The sequence below is a fragment of the Dermacentor silvarum genome, chromosome 6 (assembly GCF_013339745.2).
Source record: "Dermacentor silvarum isolate Dsil-2018 chromosome 6, BIME_Dsil_1.4, whole genome shotgun sequence".
NCBI lineage: Eukaryota > Metazoa > Arthropoda > Arachnida > Ixodida > Ixodidae > Dermacentor > Dermacentor silvarum.
In genome coordinates, this window is record NC_051159.1 from 35,145,671 (window position 1) to 35,161,535 (window position 15,865).

A 15,865-nucleotide genomic window follows, 5' to 3' on the forward strand; every position below is an offset into this window, starting at 1 on the left:
CATTTTTTCCCGGTGTCAATGTAGTGGACTGGAGGAGGATTCGAGCCTACGACCTTCAGATTAGAAAACCGGTGTTCTACCTCTGCCCCACGCCACCACAATTCTTTTTGCAATTACTTGAGGCCAAATATCACATGGGTGTAGCAAAATTACTGCAGCCTGCACATATTTCACACAAATAATGGTTGCCTTCTGACCACTTGAAATACCATCAGCAGTTGACTGGACATGAGAATTGCAGTGACAACTTTTCGCATCCTAGATAAAATTTTTGAACTCCGATAACTGAACTCAGAGTGTGCACTATGGTGTGGTAAATGCACTGTGTAACCTAATTACAATTATTATTACTTTTTTCCACAACTTGCTGCTACCTAACACAGGATTTCTCAACTATAGGGTTCATAGGGATCTATTGTCTCGATTTATACAACATTATTTACTATTCCTATAAAGGAGTTCAGGTTTGTTACGACGACTGCGCCAAACTGATTTGTACGACGACGACCGCGCCAAACTGATTTGTATTACGACGACCGCGCCAAACTGATTTGTACAGTGCCCTGAATATTAGCACTCATGCGTAATATTGAATTAGTAGCCAGCCCATAACTTTCAAAATGAATTAATTTTATTCAGCTTCTTTGTTCCATTATTACCATTACCATAACTGCACAAACAAAGAGACCTTTATTCTGTTCACTTGCACATTGCCCGGCTGATTGTGCTCTCTTAAGGTTATTATGTCATCATACACCAGTCACTAATCTGCTATGTTTCTAGTCTAGCCACCCATCTTTATATGTACTCCATTTATCTTATATCAGGAAAATGACATTTAATTTAATACCCCCCCCCCCCCCCCCACTCTAATGAGACCGTCACACGTATTGTTCGCCGCGAGCTCGAGGCTACAAGTCCTGCCCCGTTCCATCCACGCCCACTTGACCCCGCCATTGACCAGCGAGCCCCATCAGGCATGTCCATGTCTTTGGAATGATGCGATGACCACACTATCGACGCGTACTCAAGTAGAGGCATATTAGTATCCCATTAATTTACATTCTTTAGTTGCATCTCGTAAGTTTCTTTTAAGCAAACCCAATTTTCTCAACACCTTGTTGGTTATACATTTAATGTGAGCATGCCGTTTCAGATCAGGGGAGACAGTAACACCAAAGTATTTGAACGTGTGGACGCTTGCGAGCTTGTGTGCTTCATTGAAATATATGTAAATTGTAATGGGTTGTTTTTTTATTTGAAAAAGTAATTGTAACGGTTTTCTTAATATTAAGTGACATTTGCTATGTTATATATATATATTGTGTACTCATAGAATCACATGGTCTAAGCATTAGAGTGCCAATGCATGCCCAAACCGGCGGAACAAAGCACATTAACGAATTTCCCTCTTCACGAATGCCAATCGAAAGTACCCATTTCCGTCTTTCCACGCAAGCGCGTTTTCGTGGAACTTCGCGTGTCCCATGTGTTGTCTAATTCAAAAGAGGTACTTCGCGCTATTGATTTATTGCAGTAGTACTAAAATCCATGCGCTAAAGGAAAAATATTGCATTGCTGCAGTAATCAGGGGCGTAGCCAGGGGGGGGGGGCGTTCAACCCCCCCCCCCCGAATTTTTTCCGCAACCCCCTCCCCCCCCCCCTTACCCACCCTTTGTTCTCGTCGCTTCGCGCTGACATAATTCATGAAACCGGTGCTACTATCACAATTTCATTCCTGGGCGCTTCCGTTTGGGTTGGTAATTTACAGCGAATCATGTCTGCATATATGGGAAAAACTGTCACGGTGTTTGTCAAGGCTTTGACACTCTGTGAAGTTTTGGGCGAGAATGTGGCGGCCGCATTTTGAAGCAACAAATGCGCAACAAATGAAGCAACAAATGCGGCAGCCGCATTTTAGATGATGGCGAAAACGCTCGAGCCCCGTTTACTTAGATTTAGGTGCACGTTAAAGACCCCAGGTGGTCGAAATCTCCGGTATACATTTCCGCCGCTTCCCTTCAGGTGCCGGTTAGGCCGCGCTCGCGCAGGATTAGTCTGCGCGAGAAACGTCTCTTGTTTGCGATTGTGCCCCTACGGAAGGCTGGTAATTACTGTTGTGTTGTTGAATCCCAAACCAGCAATTACGGAAGGCTGGTAGTTGCTGTTTTGTTGTGGAATCCCAAACTAGCAATGTACACACGAAGGGGTTGATGACAGCAGTGAAATTCCACCGACTCGCAACAGAATGCACGAAACAGACAGCTGACAAGCATGAATTACTGCTGTGCGCAGTACAGCGTAAGTAAACTCTTGTTGCAGGCGCTGACAGTTCTCGTCGGATTTCACGCGTCCTGAGAAATTGATTATGTGCACTATGCACTGAACAAGACCGGAGTTCATTCCTGCATCACTAGTACACCAATCAGTCGAGATTCTGTGAGGTACAAGGCCGCTTCCTGTTTGCACCGGCGTAAATGAAGCAGAAATGAGTTGCACGCACTACTTAAAATGCGTACACATGCCATATCTATGCTTTGCGGTGAAATATTCTGTACAATTCTGAATCTGTTGACGTAAAGGCAAATGACGGCTGTACGCTCGCACACAGCGGAAGACACAGCGGCCCATGCACTTGCCGCAGGAAATGCAACCCTCTCGTATGAGGGAGCAGGGCGACGAAAGCTTCGAAAAAAAAAAGAAGCCTTACGCGTTTTTTGCGTGTATTTAAGTTTTCTAGCTTAAAGACGCAGCGAACAAGCTATTGCTATGGGAGTAGATATAGCCTGGTGACACGTACATTTTCACGCGTATCGCCGTCCTTGACTTGTGAAACGCACTTCGCCCCGACGAGGACGACGTCATCTACGCTTAACGGAAATTTACAATTAATGATGTCTTCTCCGATCGCACGGGTTGTCTCAATGATGCGTTTTCGAAGACTGGTTCATTCAGTGGCGCGATGAGAGACCGTTGCTCCAAACGCCCACTGTACCTGTCGTACTTACTGTATTTACTGAGCTTACTTTACTTTTTACTTAATTTCTGCACAAGCACACGCGATGGGGGGGGGGGGGGGGGATCCCATGTCGTTGATATACATGTATAGAGTCTGCTTAAACTACTCATATTTATTATCGATCTCGTGACGTAGAGGAAAGCAGAAGCTTGACCCCCCCCGGTCGGGCCGGTGAACCCCCCCCCCCCCCCCGAAAAAAATTTCTGGCTACGCCCCTGGCAGTCATTATTGGGGGGTTATCGCATGTAGTAACTAAATAGGTTTACAAAAAATGTGGTTGATCCCTCTTATATAGGAATCGGTATAGAACACGAAAGTGAAACGTGTCTTCACAGAAGTAGTGTAATGTTTATTGCACATTGATATATAATGTCTATTGGTGTTTTGTGGCTAAAGCGCCCTTAGGCGTTGATGCACCCACGCTGACGCCTGGTGGCACGTCTCCTCCATCACGACTACCAACGTCGATGACCATGAGCAACCGTCGTGCATATGGAAGCTGCACTACGCTGCACACGCTAGCACAACGCGAAAGACGAAGCACGTAACTGACACACTAATACAACGCGCAAGACAAAGCACGTAACTGAATCGTCACCGAGTCAAATCAGCGCGTACAGCGCGTCGTAATTGCAGCCTCCGCGATCAACTTCAGAAACATTTTCAGAGCTAATTGCGGAGGCCACGCTCCGCTGTGCTGAGTACGGTGAACGCCACCTAGGTGGCGTTGGTAGTGCTTCTTGATGCCAGCGTCCCTTCGAATGCTGGCATCGAGGCGTCGTAGTGCTGAGACCACCGAAGCGTTCACTGTCGGTGCGCGTTAAGGCCGGAATACATGAAGCGAATAACCGGCGTCCGAGCGAAGAACTTCGTCGGGCGGCGAACGTCCGACGGCCGGCGTCAAGAAATTTGCCGTCCGCAGCCGATCTGCCTGTCCAAACATTTTCGTCGGGTGAACGCCGCCGCCGGAAGCGTCTAGCGCGCAGCGGTGGACGACAGCCAATCAGGAGGCACTAGTTCCGGTCGCAATGCATGCTGGTGTTTCGCGCGCGCGCGCCTTTTCGCGTCGTCTGCAATCGCGTTGGTGTTGCCGTGTCTGCATGTCTCTGCACCGATTGAGTAGTTCCTAGTATGATCTCTCAGGAATCGCGTTGTATTTGTACATCCCATATCCGCTGATCTGCGAGGAAACAGACAAGCAGTGCAAGCTCTCTACAACAACCTTCAACAGAAATCTTTTGATCTCAGAGGCCACATGCTGTCGTCATGCCTATCTCCCGACTTCCCCGATAGATGGCGCTGGCATCGGATATTTCTTTCGCTAGGCTTAGACGCGTTCGAAACGAGAAGCGATCTCGAAAACTACTCAAGGTTATCCATAATACTCTGTCGTCGAAGCGGCCTGAGACTAAGCGAAAGCCGTTTACGCAGTCATTTGCTTCCAACTAAGTGAATTCTACAAGGACAACGCCAAATTCAGTTCGAAGCGGGCGGCCGGGACCGCCGCCAACACGGCGGCCAACGCGCGGCGGCGTTCGCCGCATGTATTGCAACACAGCAAACATCCTGCGTCGTGTCGCCGCGTCGTTACTTGACGCGTGAAGTTCGTCGAGAAAGTTCGCTCCATGTATCCCGGGCTTTAGTGTCATAATGCAGTACTTCTCTTTTCTGCTCGTAGGCGGCGGCACCGCCCCGAGCAAGAGCGCGGGTACACGGAGGAGTGTTAGATATATAAGGCGCGTCTGTGTAGCTCTCTGCAAATGCGTTTGTGGCGCAATGGCTTAAACGCTCGGCGATCTATCGTCGCGGACCGAGAGGTCGTGGGTTCGATTCCTAAATTTTGCATGTTTGTGGAACTTTTTCTTCTGGTTTCTTTCTTTGTATTATGTTCTATGACGTATTTCCGTGACGGAAATACGTCAGTGAAGTCTTGGTGGACCCCGGAATAAAACACTTTCGTGTTAAAAACGCGTATGCATCTTGTGCAATTAATGTGATCGTGAAAGAGATTCCTTGTAACGAACGCAATACCGTGTGGCTCCGAAAGCACTGGCAATGTCTGTGAGGTTGGTTGTTATATAACAAGACATCACTTATACCCAGCGTAGAATGCCGACAAAGAGTGGAAATAAACCTCCTTTATGATTTTTCCTCGGGCAAGCCAGCTCTTCAAGGAACTTGGTAACAACTTTGAAATGTGAGCGCGGATCTTCCCGCTGACAACGAAGAAATTACGTTTCGCCGCCGAGAACTGTACGCCCATCGTCGTACAGTTGCGCTGTGGCCTGTTTCTGCAGGGTCAATCATGTCGTGTCTTGTTACTCAAGACTTTTTAATATCGAATAAATTTCCAGATTCCCTGCAACTTCCTCCATGGTGGCTGAGGGACGTGTTCGTGGTTGAAATCTGCAGCGCGTCTATTCTCGTAATGTGCCCATTTGTCTTGCTTGGTCTTGAAAGCTTCGCTTTTGTACAGACCATCGAGGCGTGTTTGCGCCGTCGATGGCGATCGACATTTCCCACAGCTCCTCACTACTAATTAGTGGCTTGAGGGTACGGGGGGGGGGGGGGGGGGGCGGAGATCTGATGGGGCATTGCCACAGGATGTGCCAGATCTGCTAGCTGGACAGGGCAGAAGCGACACTTGGGTGTCGTGTATGCGGCTGGAAAGAAAAGGTATGCAGAAAATAGCTTGGAGTTGTTTGAGTATGTGTAAATTAAATCCCAAATTTCAGTTGCCCCCCCCTTCCCCAAACGTAAGTTAGCCAACCCCCAAATTTCAAGTTGGCTCGCCCAAAAATTTCAAGTTAGGTGACCCCAAAATTTCGAGTTGGTCCACCCCCAAATTGAAGTTGGCCCACTTCTAGGTTTCAAGTTGGCCCATGTCCCAATTTCAAGTTGGCCCACTTTGCTGCTGGTGTAAATTTTCGGCAGGAGGTAATCTTAAACACGTCTTTTTAAATGTTTATAATGGTTTATGCTTGGTTGCAGCAATATTAGCTCTCGGTTTGGCTGGTTAAGCTCTGCGCCACCAGGTGGCTGGACCGTGCAGGCCGATCCAAAGCAAAATTAGTTTTGAAGAAAGGCTCAGGAACATGGATGAAAATAAATGGGCGGCTAAAGTGCACAAATATCTCTACATGAAAAGCGTGGACACAGAATGGAGGAAGAGGTCAAGGAAGTTGGCAACCAAGTACAGGATAATCGAAACTGTAAATAGACAACCAGGGGTCATCAGAAAGAAAGTGAGAGAAATAGAGACCGTGAATTGGATGCAAAGAATGGAAACGAAAAGGACAATGGAGATTTACAAGAATGAGAAGAAAGAAATTAGAAGGGAAAATCTGTACGATAACACAAAGGGCAGTGCCTTGCTATTTGAGGCTCGAGCCGGTTGCCTAAGGACGAAAACATATCGGAACAAATATTCGGAACTAGATGAGACATGTGTATGCTGCAGTAAAGATCCAGAGACCACTCAGCACATCCTAATGGAATGCGACGGGATCCACCCAGCGAGAACCGTAGGTAACGTGCAACTCCCAGAAGCGCTTGGGTTTAAAGTGGAAGGAAACATAAACAGATCAGCCGTAGAGATCAGCAAGAGACGATTAGAGTACTGGTGGAAAAAAAGCAGGGAAAAGATGGATCCGACCTGATCTCTTAAAATCATAGGGAGCGGTACAAGCTAAAGTTTTGAATAAGAAAGATAATGAGAGGTATACAAAAATGCTAGATAAAGAACATGTGTAATATACCTGATTAAATCAAGCAGGCTAGGTGACTATTTGTCGCCACCCCGTTTCAAAGGGGATGCCAATAAATCATCATCATCATCATCATCGACCCCCTCACGTTCGTTCCCGTTCAAGCTCCTTTATCACAGCGGTAGTAGTATGGAGGGGCTTTAGTTTACGCCTCCGCCCATGCGTCAAAGAGCCCAGCTCTCCTGTGGTCACCGGAATACCGGACATGCTCGGCGCTGCGACAGAACGCTCGCAACGCACGCTGCTTGGCTAGCTCACGCTGTGAATCGACGTCCGGGTGGCTAGCCATGAGGTTGGAGAGGCTTCGCGTGCTGGCTCCAAGACAACTGCAAGTAGATGACACGACGTCACATCATGACGCAGGGCCAGTGAAGGCGGAGCTTAGCCCCAATTTTTCCGCCACGGTCTCGGCGAACGAGTTAAGGAGAAAAAAAATCAGAGCCCTTCCCCTGTCGAGGAAATAGGGGTAAGCGAAGCTTGTGGCAAGACGACGCTGTCGCAGGCGTTCCGCTTCGTTTGCCCTGAACGCAGGGTCGGCGGCTCTTCGCTGACGTTTCGCGTTGGCTTCGGAAGCCCTCACGCTAGAATCGGCACGTCGACGACGCGCCCTTTCCCTAGCGAATTCTCGACGCCGTTGCCATACTCAGCCCGCGACTCGGCCGGAACGCACCATGCGCAGCCTTCCCGTCCGCCCGCCGAAACTGATCTGAGGCGAAGGAAGCCCGTCGGAGCGCGCGCGAACACCTTTCTTTCTAAGGTCCCTCTATAATTTAATTGCGATAGCAATTATATGGACACTTCAACCGCATTTCTGCCGTTGCCTTCGCCGTCGCCGTGAGGTTCCCTATAGATAAAATCTTCGCCGCGCGCCGTATGCCCGAGCGGAAGCGTGCGGGGACGCGTGCTATCACGGAGAGCGAACGCACTCAATCTCCCACGCGCAAGCAAGGAAGCGGGAAGCCAGCGCCGGAAGGAGCGGGAAGGGGGGGAGGAGAGGGGGGCGCACTTCTACTCTGCCGACAACCGCGCTCGTCGCTCGCCCCGCACCGTCTCTTATCTCCACACGGCTCTGACCTTTATGCGCCGTGCATTCGCCGCTCAGTTTCCGTTGAAGCGATAGACCGCACGTACCTTCGCCGCTGCGGCGTACGCGCTTGCTGCCAGCGTTTTGACAGTCGTTGTCTGCAGTCATTCAGTGTGATCTATTCATGTTTGTTTGTGCGCGCTCACACCACGCTTGTTCATTTAGTTAGTAATAGTCGGGCCACATTTTCCAACGCACGCTACACATGCAATGCTGCCCGGATCGGCAATGCAGAGCTACAGGTGTGTCCCTTCGCACGCGCTGCCCACGGGAAGCGCTTCTCATCAACACCACCGTTTCACACGCGCCTTCTCGTGGTCATCGAGTCTCTCTTCATGTCGGTCTACTTACGCCGCAGCACACCTGCTTACTTAATCAGCTCATGTTTACTACAATTCATATTGCTACCAAAGCCGCTCACCTTACTTCGTATGACATTGCTGTGTTGCTATCGCATTCATTGATTCGCCCTTAGGGGGAAACTGTGACATTTTCTTATGAGATGAGAACGCGAAAGCGTTTCTTTCGGCTAGGCTGTTGTTACGCTGCAAAATCGTGTTGCCGAGTTGCGCATATTTAAGGTAGTGTCATCTGCCGCGCGCGCCCCCTAGAACGTTCCTGTAGCACCCGACGCCCAGGTTAAAGCGTGGCATTCAGCGGGTGGAAAAATATCTGCACACGCTAGGAAATAAAGGCCACTGAAGCCTGACTGTAATGAAGACCGAAAGAAGGGGCCAAAATGATAAAATTGTGCCTTTAATTTCAAATGAGCACTCAAAGAAAAGCACACAAGAAAGCGGAAAGAATGTTTGATCGTCTCGATTCGGCATGTTTACATCTCGTTCGTTCGCGCTCGTATTACATTGCATTTTTTAATCTAAATTAGCTGCATATATAATAAAAACGGAGGCGTGTAGATTCGCTTTCATTTCACAAAATAGTCGAAGTCCTTGACGGTAAACAACAAGCCGGAACCGAAGACAACGCGAGGCGAGTTTATTCGCGCTAGCCTTGGTCGCTGTACTGGCCGTACCTTGGTGACTGCGTGCGCTTAATCTGTTTGCTCTGTGGCTTTCTTGCTAGTAAGTGTGCTGTGTGCATATAGCGGTTACTTCGGTCAAAGAATGCATGCAAAAAAGAAGGCTGACAGGCATCCGGACCGAAAAATTCACAGGCCTGCGCGGCACACGCAGCACAGTAACAGCGTAAGCTGGTGGAGCAGCTCAAGAGTAGCTCCAATTCGGGCATCACGCACAACAGGGTCTTCGCGGCAGTCTGTTCGCCTCGTTTTGACGAGAACGATCTGAACTGTCCGCCCGGCGTCGACGGCGAGCTGCGGCTTGTAATGCTCTCTGCACGGCAGTCTGCTGAGCCAGATCAAGCCTTACTACTGCAACTTACATGTCGGGCACGCCGCGTTTAGTAAGTAAGTAAGTGAGTGGTCCTGATCACTTTTTGACTCAGGGCAGGCGCCACAGGAGATGTAGAAAACAAGAAAGGAAAGATAGTGCAGGCATCATAACTTGATGGCGCCACCATAGTGACGAAGGCTGGGGATCGCGTTTTTTTTTTTTTTATTGCGTGCCTCGTCTGAATGGCATCTCGTCGTCTGCGCCTGCACACGATATGCTTGCAGGCGCCTTAATTAGATGACGCCACCATACTGGCGGAAGCTCGGATCGTCTGCGCCTGCTTTAAAGGTCATTTTTCCGGCACCCTATAACAAGCGCTTGCGTGGCTCAGTGGTGGAGTATCTGGCTCCCATGCAGCGGGCGCGGTTTCGATCCCGGCGGGAACCGGGTACTTTTTATTGCGATAGCAATTATATGGACACTTCAACGGGATTTCTGCCGTCGCCGTGAGGTTCCGTATAGGTTCCAAGGGCGATAAAATCGTCGCCGCGCGCCGTATGCGCGAGTAAAAGCGCGCGGCGGACGCGCGCTATCACGGAGAGCCAACGCACGGCGGAAAGCAAACGCGATTGTCGCGCGAAAGGCCGGGGGGGGGGGGGGTATGTATTGGCGGGGAGACGCTGTGCTACGGCACCAAATGCTTATCTTGCAACACAGCGCAAGGGAAACTGGCAACGCAATCTCCCATGCGAAAGCAAAAAAAAAAAAAAAAGCGGGAGGCAGCGCGGGAGGGAGGGGGGGGGGAGCAGCTTCTACTCTGCCAACAAATACGCTTGCACTGGCTGTGGTGGCCGTAGCCCGCACCGTCTCTTATCTCCACACGGCTCTGACCATTGTGAATGCCGCTCAGTTTCCGTTGAAGCGATAGACCGCACGCTTCTTCGCCCGCTGGCTGCAGCGGCTGCGCTTGCTGCCAGCGTTTTGACAGTCGTTGTCTGCGGTCATTCAGTGTGATCTATTCATGTTTGCTTGTGCGCGATGACACCACGCTTATCAATTCAGTTAGAAAGCGAATGTGTCCAACTTTATGCGGCCGATAAAACTACTCTACTATCCCTACTCCGAATAGCTCTCTACGAATTTGCTATCGCAATTGATGCTTCGCCTTTCGGGCGAAACTGCGACATTTTTTTCGCATTTACAGCGATAGCGGCTACGTTCACCGGATTCCGGCGGCGGTATCATCGCGCACCGAAACGGCTATTGAATGAGCCCATAACAGCTTACGCTTTAAAAATTTCGACATGGCGTGGCTGAAACGCGCCATCATCGCTGAAAGTAGACATCCTGCGCACGTGTGTGGAAACTAAAATTTAGTGGAAACGAGTGCGCCAACAGTCTTCTTGTCACTGCGTGCGGCGATTGCCCGACCACTTGCATGTGTTTGCTATTCTATGCTATGAGTCAGCGCAACTTTCGTGACATTCCAAAGCGGCGTTATTCATCGTGTCATCGCCGATCCTCGAATTTGTTCGTGTTTCAAACGCGAGCGGTCAGCAGCCGAGCACCGTAACCACAGTAACTACTATACCACGGCGACGGACACATTTTTATCGCTTGCAACACAATGCGAGTTAATGCGCTTCCGTCGCTCTGTTTACTTGCATGCTAGGCTCGTACTGCATGACCTACGTCAGCGGGTTCATAATGCACCAAAAAGAATAATCTCTACAAATGTGCGCCATCAAAATCAGCGCGCACGAATGAAATACTATCACAGCTCGGCACATGCACGCGTATGCTTTTTCTTGCGTCTTTGTCTCGCGTTACTTACCTCCCATAGTCGTGCAGTTGGCGATGGTTCAAAGTCTTTCCATCCAATTCTGTGCAAGCACACTTCTGGTTAGGTTCTGTTTGTCCCGCGGGATGCAAAATAGCTTCTTGCCGTCCTCCGTCCGGTTTCGGCACCTAACCGCACAGCGACAACCCGTATCGGACCTTCCGCAACGAAATCACCGCAGCAATGTGCATAGCGGAACAGGCGAAGCGAGCGCTCTCCTCCCGGGGCGCGGGAACTTTCATGGAGGCAAAGGGGCGGGGTAAGGTCACGTGTCACAGATCAGCCTATCGCCGGCGCAGTCGGCTTCGTGAATGCATTTCGATACTTTGGAATTTATTGAGCGACTTTATTTATTTCCCTTTCCCTCCCCGCGACGCACCAAACGACCCTAATTGGTCGCGTGCGTCACTTGATCCGGTGCCAGGGCAGCTTTTCCCGCACCTGCTCTTTCTTCTTTCCTTTCTTTATTTCCTTCTTTCTTTATTTCTTCTCCCTGGCTCATGCCGGCATACCTCTGGCCGGCGTTTTGAGTACATGCAACTAACGTGACGTTTTGCGTAACTACGCCACCACCGAATTATGTAACTCAATACAAGTTCGCTTGAAAAATTCCGAGCTCTTCCACTACTGTGAAGACGGAAGCCAGCGAAGCTGTGACTATGATGGGTCTTCTATAGGAAGGCTTCGAAAGAGATGCACTGCCGCAATGCGCCTGCGGATATTTCACGCTTATGGGCGGCCCGCACGCCACCGATCGTGGCCAAGTCTCCAGTGAACCAAAGACAGTTACAGACGGCACCTGTGGCGCTGAACCGGTTGCCGATTAACTGCCGTTGAAACCTCGCCGTCACCCCGAGGAAACGTTCCGATGGTGTGCAGTCGAGGCGGCGTGCAGCGTGCTTGTGTTGCGCTTCTATGGCCCGATCCTCGTCGGTGGCATTGGCCCGCCGGTGCTGGTCGCACAAACGCTTTTGCTCCCGTCGGCGCTGCAGGCGTGCGAGCTGCTCTTTTTCCGTGAGGGAGTCGCAGCTGCTCGACGGGGTGGAACTCGAAGCACCAGCAGCCGGAGCCGCTGCGGCTGCTGTTCTGTGTCAGCGGTCTCACGTCGTATTCGCGTCTATTCGCGGTCCTGTGCGGGTAGGCGCTCTTCAATTCCCGCTCTGCCTCCGAGCGATCGTGACGCGTCCCTCCCATGGCGAAGGAAACTGCTGATAACAGCGCTAGCGCGATCTCTACGAGACAAAGCGGCACAACGATTGGTGGTAAGTGCCGCCGCCGAGTATCGCGACACTAGTGAAAAGGACATCGGTGGTGGCGAGGTGAGTGCGAGTGGCGAGGGCCACCGAAAATTGTTCTATGCGTCGTTTCGTCCGCGGACGCAATCCGCCGGAACTTAGCCATATACAGTTTCGCTGTAAAAATTTGGAGGACGCTTAAGCTTCGTCTTTATGAGCGGAACACGATTGTATTCAAGGATCTCTGCCTGCTTCTCACGTTTCCCGGCAACTGCAGCTTCTGTAACCGCAATGCTTACCGGGAAACGCTGGCGGCGCACGCTATGCATGAAGGCGAGCTTTCTGGTACAAACACGGCCTCTTGCGTGGACCGTTCTCCTGTTATTATTTCGCACTTTGATTTTTTCAGTCTGAGAAGAGGCATGCGCTGTCGGTGTTTTCTTCATGACATTTGTTTGTGGACGGTCATTCTCAAAATGCCGAGGAATAACTTTGTAGAGAATGTAAGACACGGTATGAGCAACTTTAGTGATAGCAGAGAAAGTTTAGTGCCGTATAGAATATTTTTTCCCTCACGGTACACCTACGCCGGCTACCTACAACGCCGACACCGGATTTTCTGCGACACGGGGCCATCAACGCTATCGCGTAAAACAGCATGGATAGGGAGGAGGGTAACTTGTAATCATCCGTAGCTCTTTAAATATAGGAAGCTTCCCTTGTATTCTGGCGGGAATGTTTTACTGTAGCTGTACCCTACGCGTCTACAAAATTTGTCTGAATTGTTTCAGGGACGCCTTAAAGCCGACGCTCACCCGTCGGTCTAATCTCGTGCACCATAGAGGTGTGACGCCTGCAACGCCACTAGGGGCGCTCTTCATCACGCCGGCATTGTGAGAAGCCTGGTAGCTGCCAGGTTGCTGTTCTGCCTGCATATACAGACGACGTTGGCGTGCTGCGTCGCGGCAACATTTCGCGCTCGCGTATAGTTGGAACACAGTGAGAGGTGTTCAAATGAAACGCCAAACCTTGCTATCACTCCTGCCTTCACGCTGGCGAGGCATGATTGTGTTTTCTCTGAACTTTCTCTGAACTGAACTGAAAAAAAAAAAAAGTTGCGGCCAGCTGCGTCGCCTCGTCGTGAATGGGCGAGCGTGTCTCGGCTAAGTTGACAGTTGCGGCCGCTGTTTTAGGGGCGAAGCTCCTTAGGGTGTGGGTCTGTCCCTCCTCTGTAGTAGTAGTAGTCGTCGTAGTAGGTAGCCACGTCTACTGTTATGAAAAAAAAAAATCCGATAGTTGTGTCCGTAGCGCGGAATCGAACCAGGGACCCCTCGCTTCCAAACGCGCGGCGCTAACCACTACGCCACGAAGCGCACATGGACACACGCACCACGATGACAATAAATACCCAACATTAACGAAAGACTGCGCGTTTCTAACGCGTTTGTGCTAGCGCGTTACGGCCCGTGTAAGAAGCTGGTGTAAGATGCTGTGGACTCTCCGCCTTAACCCCGTATTCATAAACGCTCCTCAACTTGAACTTGACTTGCCACCGCCTTGGGCAGCGCGTTCGAAACGCGTTGAAGGCGGTGGCAAGTCAAGTTCAAGTCGAGGAGCGTTTATGCATACGGGGGTTATACTCTCTCAGCAGTCATGTGATGGCGTCGGCAAACACGGTGCACGTTCCGTCATGTGTAAACGGCTGCGTAAGACGCTGTGGCCTCTCCCCTTTACTAGAGAGTACCGCACGTTTCTAACGCGTTTGTGCTAGCGTCCCCTTAAGCGGGAGATGGTGCAATTATAATGAAGGGCGCTGTTATAAAATAGGAATGACGTCACATATGGCGCGTGTCATTGGTCAATCGTTCGATTTAGTGCGGCGAGACTGGGCGAATTACACGGAAGATTCACGGTTTACCGATGATTCGCTCCGGAGCTTCGCCCACTCATCATCATTCACCCCGTGGATATGCGGTGTTTTTGTGAACGAAAAATGCACAGTATGAAGCAGTGATGTATATTTTTATATTATGTGGCTTCATACGCGACTGGCCACGAGATGAGAAACCCAAAATTGTTCTTTTCGAGGCTGTGTTATTACATTTCCTCCTTACCGCTCCTTGTTTCTGCATAGTGTCAGTAAATCTGTGCCAAGCTAGAGCAAGAATGTCGCTTGTCGAAGGTGGACATATCCTCGCAATAAGTGCTGGAAATTGTGCATATCAGAGCGCCAATCCAGTGCGGTAGTCTTGAACTCAGTCACAACACATAAATACAAGACTAACGGCGAGGACAAGATTGAACTGGGCGCAACAGGCTGCATACCATCAATCCAGGCTCCCACTTCTAAGTTATAACCCGCATACATAGTTCACCAGTCAGTCCTACTGTGGCAATGTACTGTTGATGAATTTGAAGAAGAACCGAATCACTTCCCTTAATACCCCGAGTCGTCTCGAGAATATAACGTCATTGACATTTGTGTGCGGGGTCATTATATATAGTATACAAGCGATCTACTAACGCTTTACTATTTGTTTCAAATTTGGTCCACTTAATAGCTAGGAAACGGTTAATGTCACCAAAAAAGTCGCAAGTTTCGTCCGAAAGGCGAAGCATCCATTAGTAGAGAGCTAGCAAATTAGTAGAGTGCTTACGGAATAAGGCTAGTAGATTTATCGGCTGCATAAGCTTAGACACATTCGCTGACTAACTGAATTAACAAGCATGGTGTCAGCTCGCACAAGCACACATGAATAGAACACACTCGATGACCGCAGACAACCACTGCCAGAACTTTCGCGTGAGCAAGCGCGGCAGCAGCAGCGAGCGAAGGTTCATGCTGTCTATCGCTTCAACGGAAACTGAGCGGAGAATGCACAGCGCATGCAAAGGTCAGAGCCGTGTGGAGATCGCTTTGAAGATACGGTGCGTGCGACAGCCCACAGCCGCGCAAAGTACAAGTACGCACTTGGTGGCAGAGTAGAAGCCGTGCACCTTCCCTCCCGCTCTGCCTTCCCGCTTTCCTCCTTTCGTGTGGGAAATTGAGTCGCCAGTTCCCCTTGCGCCCGGTCGTAAGATATGCATTTGGTGTCGCAGTTAAGCGTCGACTCCACTCCCTCCCTCCCACCCCCCTACGGCCTTTCGCACGACGGGAGGCGTTGCGTTCGCTCTCCGTGAAAGCGCGCGTCCCTCGCACGCTTTCACTCGCACACACAGCATACGGCGTGCGGTGACGACTTTATCGCCGTCGGACGTAATACCTAACCTCACGGCGACGGCAACTACGACAACGGTGACGCCGACGGCAGAAATCCGCTTGGAATGTCCATATAATTGCTATCGCAATACAACTTGACAACACACACATGGCGATGACCCACTAATCCCTATCCTGCACCGGCACGCTGAAGTTGGAGTTGACCCTGGGCCGATGCAACTAAGGAGGGTGGCTTTAACCATGTGCAGTGTATCTTAGTCACACAAGGTAGGCACGATGCAGACAATTGTGCCTAAAGCCCTCCTGTTTCATCCCTCTATTTGCGCCCTGAGAAGCCTTATTCGTTGG